Consider the following 24877-nt stretch of genomic DNA (forward strand, 5'->3'; position numbering starts at 1 on the left):
AAACAAAGTACTGATATTATTCCTCTTCAACTGACCGCTTTGTTTTCTATGCAAAAACCACTTCGCCACAGAAGACTCGATATTATTGGCATAGCAAGTTCTGCTCTTCTCCTTTCAAAACTTGTTAAAAGCTGTATTTAAAAGAACAGATTGGCCGGGGTAATTCACACCCTTCAATGCCAGCTTAATGTTTAGGTTAGTGGGAATCACAGAGGAATTAGGGATGGAAACTTCTTTGCTGGTGGTAGAAGCGGTCTGGTGAATTTTTAGAGAGAAGAGGCCGTCGATGTTTGAATGTAGAAAATTGTTCTGGCTGCAGCCTGCAGTATGGACTTGTTGGTGTGTGTAGCTCCCAGTGTTCTGACAACGCGACGTTTTGGGGAAGCATGTGATTCAGCAGCTACCAGTGGGCTTCGTGCGGCGGAGATTTTGTTGCTGTTAGCGGAGTTGATAACAGAGGGTCGTTAAGAGAAGCCTACATGCAGTAGGCAAAGGAGTAATGTTTGCCGGCGGGGGACGTGCGGCGATTAACCTGTGCGGTAGTGAAAAGGAGTTAAAAAGAAGGAAGTGTGCGGATGCGGAAAGAATGGAATAATTGTGGTAGGCTGCCGGCTGAGTAGTTTGGTGAATGTTTGGTGTGGGTCCGGCGCTGCCGATTGGATGATGGGGCTGCAGTGTGAGTCAGATAAAAAAAAAAAAAAACAGGAGTAGGATCCAATGGGACTAACTGGCATGTATAGACGCATGTAATGCAAAAGGGCTGTTTTTGGTAGCATCTCTCGCTTACGGCCATACCACCCTGAACACGCCCGATCTCGTCTGATCTCGGAAGCTAAGCAGGGTAGGGTCTGGTTAGTACTTGGATGGGAGACCTCCTGGGAATACCAGGTGCTGTAAGCATTTCTCACTTTTACTTTATACAGGGGGCGCTCCACTTCACGATTAATTTAAATCTATCACTCCCCTTCCATTTTACTATTTTATATATATATATATATATTTTTCTCTCATTCATAAAGGCAGCTGTTACACACCGTTTTACTTTAAATACTTCCTGGTAATTCTAGGTGCTGTAAGCTGTTCGTGCCTTTATTCCACCAGGGCGCGATCTTCTCACAAACTTGAAGACTGTCACTCCCCATTCACGTTTTACAACTTATTGTTAATGATAAAGAGACAGCTTTTTACACACAGTTTTAAACAAAGTACTGATATTATTCCTCTTCAACTGACCGCTTTGTTTTCTATGCAAAAACCACTTCGCCACAGAAGACTCGATATTATTGGCATAGCAAGTTCTGCTCTTCTCCTTTCAAAACTTGCTAAAAGCTGTATTTAAAAGAACAGATTGGCCGGGGTAATTCACACCCTTCAATGCCAGCTTAATGTTTAGGTTAGTGGGAATCACAGAGGAATTAGGGATGGAAACTTCTTTGCTGGTGGTAGAAGCGGTCTGGTGAATTTTTAGAGAGAAGAGGCCGTCGATGTTTGAATGTAGAAAATTGTTCTGGCTGCAGCCTGCAGTATGGACTTGTTGGTGTGTGTAGCTCCCAGTGTTCTGACAGCGCGACGTTTTGGGGAAGCATGTGATTCAGCAGCTACCAGTGGGCTTCGTGCGGCGGAGATTTTGTGGCTGTTAGCGGAGTTGATAACAGAGGGTCGTTAAGAGAAGCCTGCATGCAGTAGGCAAAGGAGTAATGTTTGCCGGCGGGGGACGTGCGGCGATTAACCTGTGCGGTAGTGAAAAGGAGTTAAAAAGAAGGAAGTGTGCAGATGCGGAAAGAATGGAATAATTGTGGTAGGCTGCCGGCTGAGTAGTTTGGTGAATGTTTGGTGTGGGTCCGGTGCTGCCGATTGGATGGTGGGGCTGCAGTGTGAGTCAGATAAAAAAAAAAAAAAGAACATTAGTAGTATCCAATGGGACCAACTGGCATGTATAGAGGCGTGTAATGCAAAAGGGCTGTTTTTGGTAGCATCTCTCGCTTACAGCCATACCACCCTGAACACGCCTGATCTCATCTGATCTCGGAAGCCAAGCAGGGTAGGGTCTGGTTAGCACATGGATGGGAGACCACCTGGGAATACCAGGTGCTGTAAGCTTTTCTCACTTTTACTTTATACAGGGGGCGCTCCACTTCACGATTATTTTAAATCTATCACTCCCCTTCCATTTTACTATTTTATATATATATATTTTTTTTCTCTCATTCATAAAGGCAGCTTTTAGAAACCATTTTACTCTAAATACTTCCTGGTAATTCTAGGTGCTGTAAGCTGTTCGTGCCTTTATTCCACCAGGGCGCGATCTTCTCACAAACTTGAAGACTGTCACTCCCCATTCACGTTTTACAACTTATTGTTAATGATAAAGAGACAGCTTTTTAAACGCAGTTTTAAACAAAGTACTGATATTATTCCTCTTCAACTCACCGCTTTGTTTTCTATGCAAAAACCACTTCGCCACAGAAGACTCGATATTATTGGCATAGCAAGTTCTGCTCTTCTCCTTTCAAAACTTGCTAAAAGCTGTATTTAAAAGAACAGATTGGCCGGGGTAATTCACACCCTTCAATGCCAGCTTAATGTTTAGGTTAGTGGGAATCACAGAGGAATTAGGGATGGAAACTTCTTTGCTGGTGGTAGAAGCGGTCTGGTGAATTTTTAGAGAGAAGAGGCCGTCGATGTTTGAATGTAGAAAATTGTTCTGGCTGCAGCCTGCAGTATGGACTTGTTGGTGTGTGTAGCTCCCAGTGTTCTGACAGCGCGACGTTTTGGGGAAGCATGTGATTCAGCAGCTACCAGTGGGCTTCGTGCGGCGGAGATTTTGTGGCTGTTAGCGGAGTTGATAACAGAGGGTCGTTAAGAGAAGCCTGCATGCAGTAGGCAAAGGAGTAATGTTTGCCGGCGGGGGACGTGCGGCGATTAACCTGTGCGGTAGTGAAAAGGAGTTAAAAAGAAGGAAGTGTGCGGATGCGGAAAGAATGGAATAATTGTGGTAGGCTGCCGGCTGAGTAGTTTGGTGAATGTTTGGTGTGGGTCCGGCGCTGCCGATTGGATGGTGGGGCTGCAGTGTGAGTCAGATAAAAAAAAAAAAGAACATTAGTAGTATCCAATGGGACCAACTGGCATGTATAGAGGCGTGTAATGCAAAAGGGCTGTTTTTGGTAGCATCTCTCGCTTACGGCCATACCACCCTGAACACGCCTGATCTCGTCTGATCTCGGAAGCTAAGCAGGGTAGGGTCTGGTTAGTACTTGGATGGGAGACCACCTGGGAATACCAGGTGCTGTAAGCTTTTCTCACTTTTACTTTATACAGGGGGCGCTCCACTTCACGATTAATTTAAATCTATCACTCCCCTTCCATTTTACTATTTTATATATATATATATTTTTTTCTCTCATTCATAAAGGCAGCTTTTAGAAACCGTTTTACTCTAAATACTTCCTGGTCATTCTAGGTGCTGTAAGCTGTTCGTGCCTTTATTCCACCAGGGCGCGATCTTCTCACAAACTTGAAGACTGTCACTCCCCATTCACGTTTTACAACTTATTGTTAATGATAAAGAGACAGCTTTTTACACACAGTTTTAAACAAAGTACTGATATTATTCCTCTTCAACTGACCGCTTTGTTTTCTATGCAAAAACCACTTCGCCACAGAAGACTCGATATTATTGGCATAGCAAGTTCTGCTCTTCTCCTTTCAAAACTTGCTAAAAGCTGTATTTAACACTAGAACTGCCAAATCTACGCAAATTTGCGTAAATTCCCTGGGCCTAACACCTACTAGCATCCCTGCTGAGAGTTTCTTGGGCCATTGTCCTCCTGCTTTTGTTGTGCAAACACACCCATTACCTGTGAGGCCTGGCGCATTTGCATTTTTTACTCAGAGTAGCTCAAATCCAAGGCAGGCTAAACCTCTGTGTGTGACATGGAAACCTTCACAAAAGTCTGCCATATCTATACCAAATATCCCACACGCTGACTGACCTGCAAATATGAAAGACGCACATTCACAAAATATATGGAAGCACAAGTCTGTTTTATTTATAAAAAAAATTTAGTGTTTCAAACTTTGCAGTGTTTGCAGACCCAGTGACCATCATCCCTGCATTTGGCGCAAGTGAATTTGTAACACTTTGCACTGGTAAACCTGCTGCGGTTTCTGTTGCAGTTCTCCTGTACCTGACACTGAGTTGTCCATACAAGTCCTGGCACAGCAGCAGCCTTCCTCTGTCCCCATAGCCTTTTGTGGCATAAATTGGCAATGGAGTTCCTTGGCTAGATGACTCAAAAATAATCTTCTTTTGCCTTCCCACCCTGTACATGCCTTGTACAGAACGTAGGAATTTGCCACCACCAGGTCCAGCATGTTGTAAAATACAGCTACTGGCCACCTGCATGTTGCTGCTCTTACGGAATACATGCGCGCCATTTGGTCCAACACATTTACACCACACTATAACAGCAGAGAGAGAGAGAGTCATGAGTGTATTTGCTATTTTTCTACCTTCTTTCTATATAGGCCTGTATAGTACATATCAGAAAACATTGTAGCACTGATGTAAAATTATACACACATTCACATACCTTCATGTGGTTATAGTCTGTTATCGTGTTGGGTTTCCTCTTTCTGCCTTCACAGATCGCCACATCTTGGTCCAAGGAACTCAGAACACACACAATCTTGTTTTTTTAGGTGCATAAATTGTCAAGGAGACACTGCCACTTCTAAGCACTGACGCGGAGAATTCCTCTTGCTGTGCAGTGTCCTTTGAAATTGGAGGAAGTTCATACCAAACTTTATTCCCTGTGCTCAGTAGTGTTGTTTTGCGCTGAAGCAGTCTGTGTGACAGTGCCAGTGAGGTGAAGAAATTGTCCATTGTGACATTTCTCCCGTCATCCAGAAATGGCTCCATCAGACTCATGACCATGTTCTCTGCCAGCCTCCCCCTTTTCTGGTGACTGGGGTCCTTTCCCAAGTTAGGGGACACGTTGCAGACGTATTTGGTCTCCAAATCCGTGGCCATCCAGAACTTGATCCCAAATTTGTCCGGCTTGGATGCGATATACCAAGTGACATGGAATGGATCCACATCTACTCCACGTTGTCTTTCCACCGGTGTCCCTCAGGGCTCGGTTCTTGGCCCTCTCCTATTCTCCCTCTACACTAAATCTCTTGGCGAAGTTATATCCTCACATGGCTTCTCCTACCACTGCTATGCCGATGACACTCAACTCATCCTCTCCTTCCCTCCCTCAGACACTCATGTCTCCACTAAGATCTCTACATGCTTGGCAGACATCTCATCTTGGATGACCACTCACCAGCTAAAACTCAAAACTAGTAAAACTGAGTTGCTTTACATCCCGGCTGACTCATCCCCCCTCCAGGACCTTGCGATCTCCTTTGACAACTCCCTGATCCGTCCTTCGGTTTCTGCTAGAAACCTTGGAGTTACCATAGATGATCGGTTGTCATTTTCCTCACATATCGCCAGTCTTTCTCGCTCTTGTCGGTTTCTCCTCTTTAACATCAGGAGGATACGTCCATTTCTTTCCACCCAGGCTACCCAGATACTCGTCCAGTCCCTCGTCATCTCACGCCTTGACTACTGCAACTCGCTTCTAGCGGGTTTACCACTGAGCGCCATCCGTCCCCTCCAACTGATTCAGAATGCAGCTGCTCGTCTTGTTTTCATCCTTCCCAAGTTCTCCCACACCACTCCTTTGCTGCGCTCCCTCCACTGGCTTCCTGTAGCTGCACGCATCAGATTCAAAACACTGATGCTCGCATACAAAGCCAAAAATTCTCTGGCACCATCCTACCTAAAGGACCTCATCACACCCCGCTCTGCACCACGATCTCTCCGATCCTCCAGCACTGCTCGACTGGTCCCACCTCCCCTCAAGGCACAAGGAAGACACGCATCTCGGCTCTTCTCTGTCCTGGCACCTAATTGATGGAATGAACTCCCCCTAGATGTCCGAACAGCTGAATCCTTGAATGTCTTCAAGCGACGACTCAAAACTTTTCTTTTTCAGAAATACCTGACGTAGAACTTCTATATTCTTACTCGACTCTTTTTCTGGTGTGTGTTTTAAAAAAATTAAATAAAATAAAAATTCTGCACTACTCAATGGCGTTCTCAGAGATAGTATTCGTAGCTGGGGTCCTTATTGAGCTAGCATCGGAAATTCATTTGAGTCTCAAAGCACTTATGTAAGTCGCTCTGGCTAAGGGCGTCTGCCAAATCCTGTAAATGTAAATGTAAATATACTGCATGGACAATGAACCTTGGTCGAGAACAGCTGTACATCTATGTTCATGTGTTCTCCTGGAGTGAAACTTTCAGCACAGTTCTTGGTGAAGGCTGGCAGAGAACGTGGTCATGAGTCTGATGGAGTCATTTCTGGATGACGGGAGAAATGTCACAACGGACAATTTCTTCACCTCACTGTCACTGTCACACAGACTGCTTCACTTTACTGGGCATGGTGAATAACGTTTGCCGTGAACTTCCTCCATTGGCAAAGGACACTGCACAGGGAGAGGAATTCTCCACGTCAGTGTTTAGAATGGCGCGCATGTATTCAGTACGAGCAGCAACAAGCAAGTGGCCAGTAGCTGTGTTTTACAACATGCTGGACTTGGTGGCGGTGAATGCCTACGTTCTGTACAAAGCATCTACAGGGTGGAAAGGAAAAAGAAGATTGTTTCCGATTCTTCTAGCCAAGGAACTCCATTGCCAAATACAGGGATGATGGTCACTGGGTTTTCAAACGCTGCAAACACAGACTTTGAAAGATAGACAGACTGTGTGGGACAGTAACCACTGAGACAAAAGGCAGAAAGATGACGAAGAGATGAACCTGGAACTGAGGCACGGATACATCAATTTTTACATGAACAGCCAAACATGCAAAGCTGGAGAGATCACACAAAAACAAAATTCACTTTTGGTGTTATAATTCAGTGATGGCCAATGAAAATGAAATGACATTTTATTCTGTATGTGTATGAGCATGTCAAAAACCATGGACCATGACTTCACTCAGCTTATGACATTTATATACAAACATGCATTGGAGACTGAAGTGTTAGCATGTTTTCATTTTATTCATTTCATTCTATTAGCAACTTTTCATTCTATTTTCACTCAATTTGTTTTATAAATAACACAGACTTGTGTTTCCATATATTTTGTGAATGTGCGTCTTTCATATTTGCAGGTCAGTCAGCGTGTGGGATATTTGGTATAGATATGGCAGACTTTTGTGAAGGTTTCCATGTCACACACAGAGGTTTAGCCTGCCTTGGATTTGAGCTACTCTGAGTAAAAAATGCAAATGCGCCAGGCCTCACAGGTAATGGGTGTGTTTGCACAACAAAAGCAGGAGGAGGATGGGGCTGAAGACCTGCGAAAATCACAGCAGGGGTGACAAACACCTTGGGACTCTCAGCAGAGAATAAAAACTCGGTAAATCTAGTGTTAAAAGAACAGATTGGCCGGGGTAATTCACACCCTTCAATGCCAGCTTAATGTTTAGGTTAGTGGGAATCACAGAGGAATTAGGGATGGAAACTTCTTTGCTGGTGGTAGAAGCGGTCTGGTGAATTTTTAGAGAGAAGAGGCCGTCGATGTTTGAATGTAGAAAATTGTTCTGGCTGCAGCCTGCAGTATGGACTTGTTGGTGTGTGTAGCTCCCAGTGTTCTGACAGCGCGACGTTTTGGGGAAGCATGTGATTCAGCAGCTACCAGTGGGCTTCGTGCGGCGGAGATTTTGTGGCTGTTAGCGGAGTTGATAACAGAGGGTCGTTAAGAGAAGCCTGCATGCAGTAGGCAAAGGAGTAATGTTTGCCGGCGGGGGACGTGCGGCGATTAACCTGTGCGGTAGTGAAAAGGAGTTAAAAAGAAGGAAGTGTGCGGATGCGGAAAGAATGGAATAATTGTGGTAGGCTGCCGGCTGAGTAGTTTGGTGAATGTTTGGTGTGGGTCCGGCGCTGCCGATTGGATGGTGGGGCTGCAGTGTGAGTCAGATAAAAAAAAAAAAAAGAACATTAGTAGTATCCAATGGGACCAACTGGCATGTATAGAGAAGTGTAATGCAAAAGGGCTGTTTTTGGTAGCATCTCTCGCTTACGGCCATACCACCCTGAACACGCCTGATCTCGTCTGATCTCGGAAGCTAAGCAGGGTAGGGTCTGGTTAGTACTTGGATGGGAGACCACCTGGGAATACCAGGTGCTGTAAGCTTTTCTCACTTTTTCTTTATACAGGGGGCGCTCCACTTCACGATTAATTTAAATCTATCACTCCCCTTCCATTTTACTATTTTATATATATATATTTTTTTTTCTCTCATTCATAAAGGCAGCTTTTAGAAACCGTTTTACTCTAAATACTTCCTGGTCATTCTAGGTGCTGTAAGCTGTTCGTGCCTTTATTCCACCAGGGCGCGATCTTCTCACAAACTTGAAGACTGTCACTCCCCATTCACGTTTTAGAACTTATTGTTAATGATAAAGAGACAGCTTTTTACACACAGTTTTAAACAAAGTACTGATATTATTCCTCTTCAACTGACCGCTTTGTTTTCTATGCAAAAACCACTTCGCCACAGAAGACTCGATATTATTGGCATAGCAAGTTCTGCTCTTCTCCTTTCAAAACTTGCTAAAAGCTGTATTTAAAAGAACAGATTGGCCGGGGTAATTCACACCCTTCAATGCCAGCTTAATGTTTAGGTTAGTGGGAATCACAGAGGAATTAGGGATGGAAACTTCTTTGCTGGTGGTAGAAGCGGTCTGCTGAATTTTTAGAGAGAAGAGGCCGTCGATGTTTGAATGTAGAAAATTGTTCTGGCTGCAGCCTGCAGTATGGACTTGTTGGTGTGTGTAGCTCACAGTGTTCTGACAGCGCGACATTTTGGGGAAGCATGTGATTCAGCAGCTACCAGTGGGCTTCGTGCGGCGGAGATTTTGTGGCTGTTAGCGGAGTTGATAACAGAGGGTCGTTAAGAGAAGCCTGCATGCAGTAGGCAAAGGAGTAATGTTTGCCGGCGGGGGACGTGCGGCGATTAACCTGTGCGGTAGTGAAAAGGAGTTAAAAAGAAGGAAGTGTGCGGATGCGGAAAGAATGGAATAATTGTGATAGGCTGCCGGCTGAGTAGTTTGGTGAATGTTTGGTGTGGGTCCGGCGCTGCCGATTGGATGGTGGGGCTGCAGTGTGAGTCAGATAAAAAAAAAAAAAGAACATTAGTAGTATCCAATGGGACTAACTGGCATGTATAGACGCGTGTAATGCAAAAGGGCTGTTTTTGGTAGCATCTCTCGCTTACGGCCATACCACCCTGAACACGCCTGATCTCGTCTGATCTCGGAAGCTAAGCAGGGTAGGGTCTGGTTAGTACTTGGATGGGAGACCACCTGGGAATACCAGGTGCTGTAAGCTTTTCTCACTTTTTCTTTATACAGGGGGCGCTCCACTTCACGATTAATTTAAATCTATCACTCCCCTTCCATTTTACTATTTTATATATATATTTTTTTTTTTTCTCTCATTCATAAAGGCAGCTTTTAGAAACCGTTTAACTCTAAATACTTCCTGGTCATTCTAGGTGCTGTAAGCTGTTCGTGCCTTTATTCCACCAGGGCGCGATCTTCTCACAAACTTGAAGACTGTCACTCCCCATTCACGTTTTACAACTTATTGTTAATGATAAAGAGACAGCTTTTTACACACAGTTTTAAACAAAGTACTGATATTATTCCTCTTCAACTGACCGCTTTGTTTTCTATGCAAAAACCACTTCGCCACAGAAGACTCGATATTATTGGCATAGCAAGTTCTGCTCTTCTCCTTTCAAAACTTGTTAAAAGCTGTATTTAAAAGAACAGATTGGCCGGGGTAATTCACACCCTTCAATGCCAGCTTAATGTTTAGGTTAGTGGGAATCACAGAGGAATTAGGGATGGAAACTTCTTTGCTGGTGGTAGAAGCGGTCTGGTGAATTTTTAGAGAGAAGAGGCCGTCGATGTTTGAATGTAGAAAATTGTTCTGGCTGCAGCCTGCAGTATGGACTTGTTGGTGTGTGTAGCTCCCAGTGTTCTGACAGCGCGACGTTTTGGGGAAGCATGTGATTCAGCAGCTACCAGTGGGCTTCGTGCGGCGGAGATTTTGTTGCTGTTAGCGGAGTTGATAACAGAGGGTCGTTAAGAGAAGCCTACATGCAGTAGGCAAAGGAGTAATGTTTGCCGGCGGGGGACGTGCGGCGATTAACCTGTGCGGTAGTGAAAAGGAGTTAAAAAGAAGGAAGTGTGCGGATGCGGAAAGAATGGAATAATTGTGGTAGGCTGCCGGCTGAGTAGTTTGGTGAATGTTTGGTGTGGGTCCGGCGCTGCCGATTGGATGATGGGGCTGCAGTGTGAGTCAGATAAAAAAAAAAAAAAACAGGAGTAGGATCCAATGGGACTAACTGGCATGTATAGACGCATGTAATGCAAAAGGGCTGTTTTTGGTAGCATCTCTCGCTTACGGCCATACCACCCTGAACACGCCCGATCTCGTCTGATCTCGGAAGCTAAGCAGGGTAGGGTCTGGTTAGTACTTGGATGGGAGACCTCCTGGGAATACCAGGTGCTGTAAGCCTTTCTCACTTTTACTTTATACAGGGGGCACTCCACTTCACGATTAATTTAAATCTATCACTCCCCTTCCATTTTACTATTTTATATATATATATATATTTTTTTCTCTCATTCATAAAGGCAGCTTTTAGAAACCGTTTTACTCTAAATACTTCCTGGTAATTCTAGGTGCTGTAAGCTGTTCGTGCCTTTATTCCACCAGGGCGCGATCTTCTCACAAACTTGAAGACTGTCACTCCCCATTCACGTTTTCAACTTATTGTTAATGATAAAGAGACAGCTTTTTACACACAGTTTTAAACAAAGTACTGATATTATTCCTCTTCAACTGACCGCTTTGTTTTCTATGCAAAAACCACTTCGCCACAGAAGACTCGATATTATTGGCATAGCAAGTTCTGCTCTTCTCCTTTCAAAACTTGCTAAAAGCTGTATTTAAAAGAACAGATTGGCCGGGGTAATTCACACCCTTCAATGCCAGCTTAATGTTTAGGTTAGTGGGAATCACAGAGGAATTAGGGATGGAAACTTCTTTGCTGGTGGTAGAAGCAGTCTGGTGAATTTTTAGAGAGAAGAGGCCGTCGATGTTTGAATGTAGAAAATTGTTCTGGCTGCAGCCTGCAGTATGGACTTGTTGGTGTGTGTAGCTCCCAGTGTTCTGACAGCGCGACGTTTTGGGGAAGCATGTGATTCAGCAGCTACCAGTGGGCTTCGTGCGGCGGAGATTTTGTGGCTGTTAGCGGAGTTGATAACAGAGGGTCGTTAAGAGAAGCCTACATGCAGTAGGCAAAGGAGTAATGTTTGCTGGCGGGGGACGTGCTGCGATTAACCTGTGCGGTAGTGAAAAGGAGTTAAAAAGAAGGAAGTGTGCGGATGCGGAAAGAATGGAATAATTGTGGTAGGCTGCCGGCTGAGTAGTTTGGTGAATGTTTGGTGTGGGTCCGGCGCTGCCGATTGGATGGTGGGGCTGCAGTGTGAGTCAGATAAAAAAAAAAAAACAGGAGTAGGATCCAATGGGACTAACTGGCATGTATAGACGCGTGTAATGCAAAAGGGCTGTTTTTGGTAGCATCTCTCGCTTACGGCCATACCACCCTGAACACGCCCGATCTCGTCTGATCTCGGAAACTAAGCAGGGTAGGGTCTGGTTAGTACTTGGATGGGAGACCACCTGGAAATACCAGGTGCTGTAAGCTTTTCTCACTTTTACTTTATACAGGGGGCGCTCCACTTCACGATTAATTTAAATCTATCACTCCCCTTCCATTTTACTATTTTATATATATATATATTTTTTTCTCTCATTCATAAAGGCAGCTTTTAGAAACCGTTTTACTCTAAATACTTCCTTGTAATTCTAGGTGCTGTAAGCTGTTCGTGCCTTTATTCCACCAGGGCGCGATCTTCTCACAAACTTGAAGACTGTCACTCCCCATTCACGTTTTACAACTTATTGTTAATGATAAAGAAACAGCTTTTTACACACAGTTTTAAACAAAGTACTGATATTATTCCTCTTCAACTGACCGCTTTGTTTTCTATGCAAAAACCACTTCGCCACAGAAGACTCGATATTATTGGCATAGCAAGTTCTGCTCTTCTCCTTTCAAAACTTGCTAAAAGCTGTATTTAAAAGAACAGATTGGCCGGGGTAATTCACACCCTTCAGTAGCAGCTTAATGTTTAGGTTAGTGGGAATCACAGAGGAATTAGGGATGGAAACTTCTTTGCTGGTGGTAGAAGCGGTCTGGTGAATTTTTAGAGAGAAGAGGCCGTCGATGTTTGAATGTAGAAAATTGTTCTGGCTGCAGCCTGCAGTATGGACTTGTTGGTGTGTGTAGCTCCCAGTGTTCTGACAGCGCGACGTTTTGGGGAAGCATGTGATTCAGCAGCTACCAGTGGGCTTCGTGTGGCGGAGATTTTGTGGCTGTTAGCGGAGTTGATAACAGAGGGTCGTTAAGAGAAGCCTGCATGCAGTAGGCAAAGGAGTAATGTTTGCCGGCGGGGGACGTGCGGCGATTAACCTGTGCGGTAGTGAAAAGGAGTTAAAAAGAAGGAAGTGTACGGATGCGGAAAGAATGGAATAATTGTGGTAGGCTGCCGGCTGAGTAGTTTGGTGAATGTTTGGTGTGGGTCCGGCGCTGCCGATTGGATGGTGGGGCTGCAGTGTGAGTCAGATAAAAAAAAAAAAACCAGGAGTAGGATCCAATGGGACTAACTGGCATGTATAGACGCGTGTAATGCAAAAGGGCTGTTTTTGGTAGCATGTCTCGCTTACGGCCATACCACCCTGAACACGCCCGATCTCGTCTGATCTCGGAAGCTAAGCAGGGTAGGGTCTGGTTAGTACTTGGATGGGAGACCACCTGGGAATACCAGGTGCTGTAAGCTTTTCTCACTTTTACTTTATACAGGGGGCGCTCCACTTCACGATTAATTTAAATCTATCACTCCCCTTCCATTTTACTATTTTATATATATATATATATATATATATATATATATATATTTTTTTTTTTTCTCTCATTCCTAAAGGCAGCTTTTAGAAACCGTTTTACTCTAAATACTTCCTTGTAATTCTAGGTGCTGTAAGCTGTTCGTGCCTTTATTCCACCAGGGCGCGATCTTCTCACAAACTTGAAGACTGTCACTCCCCATTCACGTTTTACAACTTATTGTTAATGATAAAGAAACAGCTTTTTACACACAGTTTTAAACAAAGTACTGATATTATTCCTCTTCAACTGACCGCTTTGTTTTCTATGCAAAAACCACTTCGCCACAGAATATTCGATATTATTGGCATATTATCTGCTCTTCTCCTCCTTTCAAAACTTGCTAAAAGCTGTATTTAAAAGAGCAGGTTGGCCGGGGTAATTCACACCCTTCAATGCCAGCTTAATGTTTAGGTTAGTGGGAGTCACAGAGGAATTAGGGATGGAAACTTCTTTGCTGGTGGTAGAAGCGGTCTGGTGAATTTTTAGAGAGAAGAGGCCGTCGATGTTTGAATGTAGAAAATTGTTCTGGCTGCAGCCCGCAGTATGGACTTGTTGGTGTGTGTAGCTCCCAGTGTTCTGACAGCGCGACGTTTTGGGGAAGCATGTGATTCAGCAGCTACCAGTGGGCTTCGTGCGGCAGAGATTTTGTGGCTGTTAGCGGAGTTGATAACAGAGGGTTGTTAAGAGAAGCCTGCATGAGGTAGACAAAGGAGTAATGTTTGCCGGCGGGGGACGTGCGGCAATTAACCTGTGCGGTAGTGAAAAGGAGTTAAAGAGAAGGAACTGTGCGGATGCGGAAAGAATGGAATAATTGTGGTAGGCTGCCGGATGAGTAGTTTGGTGAATGTTTGGTGTGGGTCCGGTTCTGCCGATTGGATGGTGGTGCTGCAGTGTGAGTCAGATAAAAAAAAAAAAAAAACAGGCGTAGGATCCAATGGGAATAACTGGCATGTATAGACGCGTGTAATGCAAAAGGGCTATTTTTGGTAGTGTCTCTCGCTTACGGCCATACCACCCTGAACGCGCCCGATCTCGTCTGATCTCGGAAGCTAAGCAGGCTAGGGTCTGGTTAGTACTTGGATGGGAAACCACCTGGGAATACCAGGTGCTGTAAGCTTTTCTCACTTTTACTTTTTCAGGGGGCACTCCACCTCACGATTAATTTAAATCTATCACTCCCCTTCCATTTTACTATTTTATATATTTCTTTTTTCTCTCATTCATGAAGGCAGCTTTTACACACGTTTTACTCTAAATACTGCCTGGTAATTCTAGGTGCTGTAAGCTGTTCGTGCCTTTATTCCACCAGGGCACGATCTTCTCACAAACTTGAAGACTGTCACTCCCCATTCACGTTTTACAACTTATTGTTAATAATAAAGAGACAGCTTTTTACACACAGTTTTAAACAAAGTACTGATATTATTCCTCTTCAACTGACCGCTTTGTTTTCTATGCAAAAACCACTTCGCCACAGAAGACTCGATATTATTGGCATAGCAAGTTCTGCTCTTCTCCTTTCAAAACTTGCTAAAAGCTGTATTTAAAAGAACAGATTGGCCGGGGTAATTCACACCCTTCAATGCCAGATTAATGTTTAGGTTAGTGGGAATCACAGAGGAATTAGGGATGGAAACTTCTTTGCTGGTGGTAGAAGCGGTCTGGTGAATTTTTAGAGAGAAGAGGCCGTCGATGTTTGAATGTAGAAAATTGTTCTGGCTGCAGCCTGCAGTATGGACTTGTTCGTGTGTGTAGCTCCCAGTGTTCTGACAGCGCGACGTTTTGGGGAAGCATGTTATTTAGCAACTACCAGTGGGCTTCATGCGGCGGAGATTTTGTGGCTGTTAGCGGAGTTGATAACAGAGGGTCGTTAAGAGAAGCCTGCATGCAGTAGGCAAAGGAGTAATGTTTGCCGGCGGGGGACGTGCGGCGATTAACCTGTGCGGTAGTGAAAAGGAGTTAAAAAGAAGGAAGTGTGCGGATGCGGAAAGAATGGAATAATTGTGGTAGGCTGCCGGCTGAGTAGTTTGGTGAATGTTTGGTGTGGGTCCGGCGCTGCCGATTGGATGGTGGGGCTGCAGTGTGAGTCAGATAAAAAAAAAAAAAAAGAACATTAGTAGGATCCAATGGGACCAACTGGCATGTATAGAGGCGTGTAATGCAAAAGGGCTGTTTTTGGTAGCATCTCTCGCTTACGGCCATACCACCCTGAACACGCCCGATCTCGTCTGATCTCGGAAGCTAAGCAGGGTAGGGTCTGGTTAGTACTTGGATGGGAGACCACCTGGGAATACCAGGTGCTGTAAGCTTTTCTCACTTTTACTTTATACAGGGGGCGCTCCACTTCACGATTAATTTAAATCTATCACTCCCCTTCCATTTTACTATTTTATATATATATATATTTTTTCTCTCATTCATAAAGGCAGCTTTTAGAAACCGTTTTACTCTAAATACTTCCTTGTAATTCTAGGTGCTGTAAGCTGTTCGTGCCTTTATTCCACCAGGGCGCGATCTTCTCACAAACTTGAAGACTATCACTCCCCATTCACGTTTTACAACTTATTGTTAATGATAAAGAGACAGCTTTTTACACACAGTTTTAAACAAAGTACTGATATTATTCCTCTTCAACTGACCGCTTTGTTTTCTATGCAAAAACCACTTCGCCACAGAAGACTCGATATTATTGGCATAGCAAGTTCTGCTCTTCTCCTTTCAAAACTTGCTAAAAGCTGTATTTAAAAGAACAGATTGGCCGGGGTAATTCACACCCTTCAATGCCAGCTTAATGTTTAGGTTAGTGGGAATCACAGAGGAATTAGGGATGGAAACTTCTTTGCTGGTGGAAGAAGCGGTCTGGTGAATTTTTAGAGAGAAGAGGCCGTCGATGTTTGAATGTAGAAAATTGTTCTGGCTGCAGCCTGCAGTATAGACTTGTTGGTGTGTGTAGCTCCCAGTGTTCTGACAGCGCGACGTTTTGGGGAAGCATGTGATTCAGCAGCTACCAGTGGGCTTCGTGCGGCGGAGATTTTGTGGCTGTTAGCGGAGTTGATAACAGAGGGTCGTTAAGAGAAGCCTGCATGCAGTAGGCAAAGGAGTAATGTTTGCCGGCGGGGGACGTGCGGCGATAAACCTTTGCGGTAGTGAAAAGGAGTTAAAAAGAAGGAAGTGTGCGGATGCGGAAAGAATGGAATAATTGTGGTAGGCTGCCGGCTGAGTAGTTTGGTGAATGTTTGGTGTGGGTCCGGCGCTGCCGATTGGATGGTGGGGCTGCAGTGTGAGTCAGATAAAAAAAAAAAAAAGAACATTAGTAGGATCCAATGGGACCAACTGGCATGTATAGAGGCGTGTAATGCAAAAGGGCTGTTTTTGGTAGCATCTCTCGCTTACGGCCATACCACCCTGAACACGCCCGATCTCGTCTGATCTCGGAAGCTAAGCAGGGTAGGGTCTGGTTAGTACTTGGATGGGAGACCACCTGGGAATACCAGGTGCTGTAAGCTTTTCTCACTTTTACTTTATACAGGGGGCGCTCCACTTCACGATTAATTTAAATCTATCACTCCCCTTCCATTTTACTATTTTATATATATATATATTTTTTCTCTCATTCATAAAGGCAGCTTTTAGAAACCGTTTTACTCTAAATACTTCCTTGTAATTCTAGGTGCTGTAAGCTGTTCGTGCCTTTATTCCACCAGGGCGCGATCTTCTCACAAACTTGAAGACTATCACTCCCCATTCACGTTTTACAACTTATTGTTAATGATAAAGAGACAGCTTTTTACACACAGTTTTAAACAAAGTACTGATATTATTCCTCTTCAACTGACCGCTTTGTTTTCTATGCAAAAACCACTTCGCCACAGAAGACTCGATATTATTGGCATAGCAAGTTCTGCTCTTCTCCTTTCAAAACTTGCTAAAAGCTGTATTTAAAAGAACAGATTGGCCGGGGTAATTCACACCCTTCAATGCCAGCTTAATGTTTAGGTTAGTGGGAATCACAGAGGAATTAGGGATGGAAACTTCTTTGCTGGTGGAAGAAGCGGTCTGGTGAATTTTTAGAGAGAAGAGGCCGTCGATGTTTGAATGTAGAAAATTGTTCTGGCTGCAGCCTGCAGTATAGACTTGTTGGTGTGTGTAGCTCCCAGTGTTCTGACAGCGCGACGTTTTGGGGAAGCATGTGATTCAGCAGCTACCAGTGGGCTTCGTGCGGCGGAGATTTTGTGGCTGTTAGCGGAGTTGATAACAGAGGGTCGTTAAGAGAAGCCTGCATGCAGTAGGCAAAGGAGTAATGTTTGCCGGCGGGGGACGTGCGGCGATTAACCTGTGCGGTAGTGAAAAGGAGTTAAAAAGAAGGAAGTGTGCGGATGCGGAAAGAATGGAATAATTGTGGTAGGCTGCCGGCTGAGTAGTTTGGTGAATGTTTGGTGTGGGTCCGGCGCTGCCGATTGGATGGTGGGGCTGCAGTGTGAGTCAGATAAAAAAAAAAAAAAGAACATTAGTAGGATCCAATGGGACTAACTGGCATGTATAGACGCGTGTAATGCAAAAGGGCTGTTTTTGGTAGCGTCTCTCGCTTATGGCTATACCACCCTGAACACGCCTGATCTCATCTGATCTCGTAAGCTACGCAGGGTAGGGTCTGGTTAGTACTTGGATGGGAGACCTCCTGGGAATACCAGGTGCTGTAAGCTTTTCTCACTTTTACTTTATACAGGGGGCGCTCCACTTAACGATTAATTTAAATCTATCACTCCCCTTCCATTTTACTATTTTATATATATATATATTTTTCTCTCATTCATAAAGGCAGCTTTTAGAAACCGTTTTACTCTAAATACTTCCTTGTAATTCTAGGTGCTGTAAGCTGTTCGTGCCTTTATTCCACCAGGGCGCGATCTTCTCACAAACTTGAAGACTATCACTCCCCATTCACGTTTTACAACTTATTGTTAATGATAAAGAGACAGCTTTTTACACACAGTTTTAAACAAAGTACTGATATTATTCCTCTTCAACTGACCGCTTTGTTTTCTATGCAAAAACCACTTCGCCACAGAAGACTCGATATTATTGGCATAGCAAGTTCTGCTCTTCTCCTTTCAAAACTTGCTAAAAGCTGTATTTAAAAGAACAGATTGGCCGGGGTAATTCACACCCTTCAATGCCAGCTTAATGTTTAGGTTAGTGGGAATCACAGAGGAATTAGGGATGGAAACTTCTTTGCTGGTGGAAGAAGCGGTCTGGTGAATTTTTAGAGAGAAGAGGCCGTCGATGTTTGAATGTAGAAAATTGTTCTGGCTGCAGCCTGCAGTATAGACTTGTTGGTGTGTGTAGCTCCCAGTGTTCTGACAGCGCGACGTTTTGGGGAAGCATGTGATTCAGCAGCTACCAGTGGGCTTCGTGCGGCGGAGATTTTGTGGCTGTTAGCGGAGTTGATAACAGAGGGTCGTTAAGAGAAGCCTGCATGCAGTAGGCAAAGGAGTAATGTTTGCCGGCGGGGGACGTGCGGCGATTAACCTGTGCGGTAGTGAAAAGGAGTTAAAAAGAAGGAAGTGTGCGGATGCGGAAAGAATGGAATAATTGTGGTAGGCTGCCGGCTGAGTAGTTTGGTGAATGTTTGGTGTGGGTCCGGCGCTGCCGATTGGATGGTGGTGCTGCAGTGTGAGTCAGATAAAAAAAAAAAAAAAACCAGGAGTAGGATCCAATGGGACTAACTGGCATGTATAGACGCGTGTAATGCAAAAGGGCTGTTTTTGGTAGCGTCTCTCGCTTATGGCTATACCACCCTGAACACGCCTGATCTCATCTGATCTCGTAAGCTACGCAGGGTAGGGTCTGGTTAGTACTTGGATGGGAGACCTCCTGGGAATACCAGGTGCTGTAAGCTTTTCTCACTTTTACTTTATACAGGGGGCGCTCCACTTAACGATTAATTTAAATCTATCACTCCCCTTCCATTTTACTATTTTATATATATATATATTTTTCTCTCATTCATAAAGGCAGCTTTTAGAAACCGTTTTACTCTAAATACTTCCTTGTAATTCTAGGTGCTGTAAGCTGTTCGTGCCTTTATTCCACCAGGGCGCGATCTTCTCACAAACTTGAAGACTATCACTCCCCATTCACGTTTTACAACTTATTGTTAATGATAAAGAGACAGCTTTTTACACACAGTTTTAAACAAAGTACTGATATTATTCCTCTTCAACTGACCGCTTTGTTTTCTATGCAAAAACCACTTCGCCACAGAAGACTCGATATTATTGGCATAGCAAGTTCTGCTCTTCTCCTTTCAAAACTTGCTAAAAGCTGTATTTAAAAGAACAGATTGGCCGGGGTAATTCACACCCTTCAATGCCAGCTTAATGTTTAGGTTAGTGGGAATCACAGAGGAATTAGGGATGGAAACTTCTTTGCTGGTGGAAGAAGCGGTCTGGTGAATTTTTAGAGAGAAGAGGCCGTCGATGTTTGAATGTAGAAAATTGTTCTGGCTGCAGCCTGCAGTATAGACTTGTTGGTGTGTGTAGCTCCCAGTGTTCTGACAGCGCGACGTTTTGGGGAAGCATGTGATTCAGCAGCTACCAGTGGGCTTCGTGCGGCGGAGATTTTGTGGCTGTTAGCGGAGTTGATAACAGAGGGTCGTTAAGAGAAGCCTGCATGCAGTAGGCAAAGGAGTAATGTTTGCCGGCGGGGGACGTGCGGCGATTAACCTGTGCGGTAGTGAAAAGGAGTTAAAAAGAAGGAAGTGTGCGGATGCGGAAAGAATGGAATAATTGTGGTAGGCTGCCGGCTGAGTAGTTTGGTGAATGTTTGGTGTGGGTCCGGCGCTGCCGATTGGATGGTGGTGCTGCAGTGTGAGTCAGATAAAAAAAAAAAAAAAACCAGGAGTAGGATCCAATGGGACTAACTGGCATGTATAGACGCGTGTAATGCAAAAGGGCTGTTTTTGGTAGCGTCTCTCGCTTATGGCTATACCACCCTGAACACGCCTGATCTCATCTGATCTCGTAAGCTACGCAGGGTAGGGTCTGGTTAGTACTTGGATGGGAGACATCCTGGGAATACCAGGTGCTGTAAGCTTTTTTCACTTTAACTTTATACAGGGGGCGCTCCACTTAACGATTAATTTAAATCTATCACTCCCCTTCCATTTTACTATTTTATATATATATATATTTTTCTCTCATTCATAAAGGTAGCTTTTACACACCGTTTTACTCTAAATACTTCCTGGTAATTCAAGGTGCTCTAAGCTGTTCGTGCCTTTATTCCACCAGGGCGCGATCTTCTCACAAACTTGAAGACTGCCACTCCCCATTCACGTTTTACAACTTATTGTTAATGATAAAGAGACAGCTTTTTACACACAGTTTTAAACAAAGTACTGATATTATTCCTCTTCAACTGACCGCTTTGTTTTCTATGCAAAAACCACTTCGCCACAGAAGACTCGATATTATTGGCATAGCAAGTTCTGCTCTTCTCCTTTCAAAACTTGCTAAAAGCTGTATTTAAAAGAACAGATTGGCCGGGGTAATTCACACCCTTCAATGCCAGCTTAATGTTTAGGTTAGTGGGAGTCACAGAGGAATTAGGGATGGAAACTTCTTTGCTGGTGGTAGAAGCGGTCTGGTGAATTTTTAGAGAGAAGAGGACGTCGATGTTTGAATGTAGAAAATTGTTCTGGCTGCAGCCTGCATTATGGACTTGTTGGTGTGTGTAGCTCCCAGTGTTCTGACAGCGCGACGTTTTGGGGAAGCGTGATTCAGCAGCTACCAGTGGGCTTCGTGCGGCGGAGATTTTGTGGCTGTTAGCGGAGTTGATAACAGAGGGTCGTTAAGGGAAGCCTGCATGCAGTAGGCAAAGGAGTAATGTTTGCCGGCGGGGGACGTGCGGCGATTAACCTGTGCGGTAGTGAAAAGGAGTTAAAAAGAAGGAAGTGTGCGGATGCGGAAAGAATGGAATAATTGTGGTAGGCTGCCGGCTGAGTAGTTTGGTGAATGTTTGGTGTGGGTCCGGCGCTGCCGATTGGATGGTGGGGCTGCAGTGTGAGTCAGATAAAAAAAAAAAAAAAACAGGAGTAGGATCCAATGGGACTAACTGGCATGTATAGAGGCGTGTAATGCAAAAGGGCTGTTTTTGGTAGCATCTCTCACTTACGGCCATACCACCCTGAACACGCCCGATCTCGTCTGATCTCGGAAGCTAAGCAGGGTAGGGTCTGGTTAGTACTTGGATGGGAGACCTCCTGGGAATACCAGGTGCTGTAAGCTTTTCTCACTTTTACTTTATACAGGGGGCGCTCCACTTCACGATTAATTTAAATCTATCACTCCCCTTCCATTTTACTATTTTATACATATATATATATTTTTCTCTCATTCATAAAGGCAGCTTTTACACACCGTTTTACTCCAAATACTTCCTGGTAATTCTAGGTGCTGTAAGCTGTTCGTGCCTTTATTCCACCAGGGCGCGATCTTCTCACAAACTTGAAGACTGTCACTCCCCATTCACGTTTTACAACTTATTGTTAATGATAAAGAGACAGCTTTTTACACACAGTTTTAAACAAAGTACTGATATTATTCCTCTTCAACTGACCGCTTTGTTTTCTATGCATGAAACCACTTCGCCACAGAAGACTCGATATTATTGGCATAGCAAGTTCTGCTCTTCTCCTTTCAAAACTTGCTAAAAGCTGTATTTAAAAGAACAGATTGGCCGGGGTAATTCACACCCTTCAATGCCAGCTTAATGTTTAGGTTAGTGGGAATCACAGAGGAATTAGGGATGGAAACTTCTTTGCTGGTGGTAGAAGCGGTCTGGTGAATTTTTAGAGAGAAGAGGCCGTCGATGTTTGAATGTAGAAAATTGTTCTGGCTGCAGCCTGCAGTATGGACTTGTTGGTGTGTGTAGCTCCCAGTGTTCTGACAGCGCGACGTTTTGGGGAAGCATGTGATTCAGCAGCTACCAGTGGGCTTCGTGCGGCGGAGATTTTGTGGCTGTTAGCGGAGTTGATAACAGAGGGTCGTTAAGAGAAGCCTGCATGCAGTAGGCAAAGGAGTAATGTTTGCCGGCGGGGGACGTGCGGCGATTAACCTGTGCGGTAGTGAAAAGGAGTTAAAAAGAAGGAAGTGTGCGGATGCGGAAAGAATGGAATAATTGTGGTAGGCTGCCGGCTGAGTAGTTTGGTGAATGTTTGGTGTGGGTCCGGCGCTGCCGATTGGATGGTGGTGCTGCAGTGTGAGTCAGATAAAAAAAAAAAAAAAACCAGGAGTAGGATCCAATGGGACCAACTGGCATGTATAGAGGCGTGTAATGCAAAAGGGCTGTTTTTGGTCGCGTCTCTCGCTTATGGCCATACCACCCTGAACACACCCGATCTCATCCGATCTCGGAAGCCAAGCAGGGTAGGGTCTGGTTAGTACTTGGATGGGAGACCTCCTGGGAATACCAGGTGCTGTAAGCTTTTCTCACTTTTACTTTATACAGGGGGCGCTCCACTTCACGATTAATTTAAATCTATCACTCCCCTTCCATTTTACTATTTTATATATATATATATTTTTCTCTCATTCATAAAGGCAGCTTTTACACACCGTTTTACTCCAAATACTTCCTGGTAATTCTAGGTGCTGTAAGCTGTTCGTGCCTTTATTCCACCAGGGCGCGATCTTCTCACAAACTTGAAGACTGTTTCTCCCCATTCACGTTTTACAACTTATTGTTAATGATAAAGAGACAGCTTTTTACACACAGTTTTAAACAAAGTACTGATATTTTTCCTCTTCAACTGACCGCTTTGTTTTCTATGCAAAAACCACTTCGCCACAGAAGACTCAATATTATTGGCATAGCAAGTTCTGCTCTTCTCCTTTCAAAACTTGCTAAAAGCTGTATTTAAAAGAACAGATTGGCCGGGGTAATTCACACCCTTCAATGCCAGCTTAATGTTTAGGTTAGTGGGAATCACAGAGGAATTAGGGATGGAAACTTCTTTGCTGGTGGTAGAAGCGGTCTGGTGAATTTTTAGAGAGAAGAGGCCGTCGATGTTTGAATGTAGAAAATTGTTCTGGCTGCAGCCTGCAGTATGGACTTGTTGGTGTGTGTAGCTCCCAGTGTTCTGACAGCGCGACGTTTTGGGGAAGCATGTGATTCAGCAGCTACCAGTGGGCTTCGTGCGGCGGAGATTTTGTGGCTGTTAGCGGAGTTGATAACAGAGGGTCGTTAAGAGAAGCCTGCATGCAGTAGGCAAAGGAGTAATGTTTGCCGGCGGGGGACGTGCGGCGATTAACCTGTGCGGTAGTGAAAAGGAGTTAAAAAGAAGGAAGTGTGTGGATGCGGAAAGAATGGAATAATTGTGGTAGGCTGCCGGCTGAGTAGTTTGGTGAATGTTTGGTGTGGGTCCGGCGCTGCCGATTGGATGGTGGTGCTGCAGTGTGAGTCAGATAAAAAAAAAAAAAAAACCAGGAGTAGGATCCAATGGGACTAACTGGCATGTATAGACGCGTGTAATGCAAAAGGGCTGTTTTTGGTCGCGTCTCTCGCTTATGGCCATACCACCCTGAACACACCCGATCTCATCCGATCTCGGAAGCCAAGCAGGGTAGGGTCTGGTTAGTACTTGGATGGGAGACCTCCTGGGAATACCAGGTGCTGTAAGCTTTTCTCACTTTTACTTTATACAGGGGGCGCTCCACTTCACGATTAATTTAAATCTATCACTCCCCTTCCATTTTACTATTTTATATATATATATATTTTTCTCTCATTCATAAAGGCAGCTTTTACACACCGTTTTACTCCAAATACTTCCTGGTAATTCTAGGTGCTGTAAGCTGTTCGTGCCTTTATTCCACCAGGGCGCGATCTTCTCACAAACTTGAAGACTGTTTCTCCCCATTCACGTTTTACAACTTATTGTTAATGATAAAGAGACAGCTTTTTACACACAGTTTTAAACAAAGTACTGATATTTTTCCTCTTCAACTGACCGCTTTGTTTTCTATGCAAAAACCACTTCGCCACAGAAGACTCAATATTATTGGCATAGCACGTTCTGCTCTTCTCCTTTCAAAACTTGCTAAAAGCTGTATTTAAAAGAACAGATTGGCCGGGGTAATTCACACCCTTCAATGCCAGCTTAATGTTTAGGTTAGTGGGAATCACAGAGGAATTAGGGATGTAAACTTCTTTGCTGGTGGTAGAAGCAGTCTGGTGAATTTTTAGAGAGAAGAGGCCGTCGATGTTTGAATGTAGAAAATTGTTCTGGCTGCAGCCTGCAGTATGGACTTGTTGGTGTGTGTAGCTCCCAGTGTTCTGACAGCGCGACGTTTTGGGGAAGCATGTGATTCAGCAGCTACCAGTGGGCTTCGTGCGGCGGAGATTTTGTGGCTGTTAGCGGAGTTGATAACAGAGGGTCGTTAAGAGAAGCCTGCATGCAGTAGGCAAAGGAGTAATGTTTGCCGGCGGGGGACGTGCGGCGATTAACCTGTGCGGTAGTGAAAAGGAGTTAAAAAGAAGGAAGTGTGCGGATGCGGAAAGAATGGAATAATTGTGGTAGGCTGCCGGCTGAGTAGTTTGGTGAATGTTTGGTGTGGGTCCGGCGCTGCCGATTGGATGGTGGTGCTGCAGTGTGAGTCAGATAAAAAAAAAAAAAAAACCAGGAGTAGGATCCAATGGGACTAACTGGCATGTATAGACGCGTG

General features: G+C 44.4%; 16 non-coding genes and 1 pseudogene across 16 annotated transcripts; all 17 read left to right on the top strand.

Annotated features, from left to right (window-relative positions):
• The first annotated feature begins 781 nt into the window (after window positions 1-781).
• On the top strand, window positions 782-900 carry LOC125731292 (5S ribosomal RNA). The gene has a single exon (XR_007391578.1). It is a non-coding gene; the product is annotated as a 5S ribosomal RNA (ribosomal RNA).
• Window positions 901-1981: 1081 nt separating this feature from the next.
• Window positions 1982-2100, top strand: LOC125730594 (5S ribosomal RNA). The gene has a single exon (XR_007390899.1). It is a non-coding gene; the product is annotated as a 5S ribosomal RNA (ribosomal RNA).
• Window positions 2101-3176: 1076 nt separating this feature from the next.
• Window positions 3177-3295, top strand: LOC125733136 (5S ribosomal RNA). The gene has a single exon (XR_007392492.1). It is a non-coding gene; the product is annotated as a 5S ribosomal RNA (ribosomal RNA).
• A 4846-nt stretch (window positions 3296-8141) lies between these two features.
• Window positions 8142-8260, top strand: LOC125733137 (5S ribosomal RNA). Its single transcript, XR_007392493.1, has one exon. It is a non-coding gene; the product is annotated as a 5S ribosomal RNA (ribosomal RNA).
• Window positions 8261-9338: 1078 nt separating this feature from the next.
• On the top strand, window positions 9339-9457 carry LOC125733138 (5S ribosomal RNA). Its single transcript, XR_007392494.1, has one exon. It is a non-coding gene; the product is annotated as a 5S ribosomal RNA (ribosomal RNA).
• A 1078-nt stretch (window positions 9458-10535) lies between these two features.
• On the top strand, window positions 10536-10654 carry LOC125733893 (5S ribosomal RNA). Its single transcript, XR_007393225.1, has one exon. It is a non-coding gene; the product is annotated as a 5S ribosomal RNA (ribosomal RNA).
• A 1076-nt stretch (window positions 10655-11730) lies between these two features.
• LOC125735661 (5S ribosomal RNA) lies at window positions 11731-11849 on the top strand. The gene has a single exon (XR_007394954.1). It is a non-coding gene; the product is annotated as a 5S ribosomal RNA (ribosomal RNA).
• A 1076-nt stretch (window positions 11850-12925) lies between these two features.
• On the top strand, window positions 12926-13044 carry LOC125735630 (5S ribosomal RNA). The gene has a single exon (XR_007394924.1). It is a non-coding gene; the product is annotated as a 5S ribosomal RNA (ribosomal RNA).
• A 1105-nt stretch (window positions 13045-14149) lies between these two features.
• LOC125734439 (5S ribosomal RNA) lies at window positions 14150-14268 on the top strand. Its single transcript, XR_007393750.1, has one exon. It is a non-coding gene; the product is annotated as a 5S ribosomal RNA (ribosomal RNA).
• A 1073-nt stretch (window positions 14269-15341) lies between these two features.
• LOC125735642 (5S ribosomal RNA) lies at window positions 15342-15460 on the top strand. Its single transcript, XR_007394935.1, has one exon. It is a non-coding gene; the product is annotated as a 5S ribosomal RNA (ribosomal RNA).
• Window positions 15461-16538: 1078 nt separating this feature from the next.
• Window positions 16539-16657, top strand: LOC125735653 (5S ribosomal RNA). Its single transcript, XR_007394946.1, has one exon. It is a non-coding gene; the product is annotated as a 5S ribosomal RNA (ribosomal RNA).
• Window positions 16658-17735: 1078 nt separating this feature from the next.
• LOC125730734 (5S ribosomal RNA) lies at window positions 17736-17854 on the top strand. Its single transcript, XR_007391026.1, has one exon. It is a non-coding gene; the product is annotated as a 5S ribosomal RNA (ribosomal RNA).
• A 1077-nt stretch (window positions 17855-18931) lies between these two features.
• Window positions 18932-19050, top strand: LOC125730736 (5S ribosomal RNA). The gene has a single exon (XR_007391028.1). It is a non-coding gene; the product is annotated as a 5S ribosomal RNA (ribosomal RNA).
• Window positions 19051-20127: 1077 nt separating this feature from the next.
• On the top strand, window positions 20128-20246 carry LOC125731736 (5S ribosomal RNA; annotated as a pseudogene).
• A 1074-nt stretch (window positions 20247-21320) lies between these two features.
• LOC125733106 (5S ribosomal RNA) lies at window positions 21321-21439 on the top strand. The gene has a single exon (XR_007392463.1). It is a non-coding gene; the product is annotated as a 5S ribosomal RNA (ribosomal RNA).
• A 1080-nt stretch (window positions 21440-22519) lies between these two features.
• Window positions 22520-22638, top strand: LOC125734793 (5S ribosomal RNA). Its single transcript, XR_007394096.1, has one exon. It is a non-coding gene; the product is annotated as a 5S ribosomal RNA (ribosomal RNA).
• Window positions 22639-23715: 1077 nt separating this feature from the next.
• LOC125734804 (5S ribosomal RNA) lies at window positions 23716-23834 on the top strand. The gene has a single exon (XR_007394107.1). It is a non-coding gene; the product is annotated as a 5S ribosomal RNA (ribosomal RNA).
• Window positions 23835-24877: the final 1043 nt, after the last annotated feature.

The sequence above is a fragment of the Brienomyrus brachyistius genome, chromosome 2, assembly GCF_023856365.1.
Source record: "Brienomyrus brachyistius isolate T26 chromosome 2, BBRACH_0.4, whole genome shotgun sequence".
Classification (NCBI taxonomy): Eukaryota; Metazoa; Chordata; class Actinopteri; order Osteoglossiformes; family Mormyridae; genus Brienomyrus; species Brienomyrus brachyistius.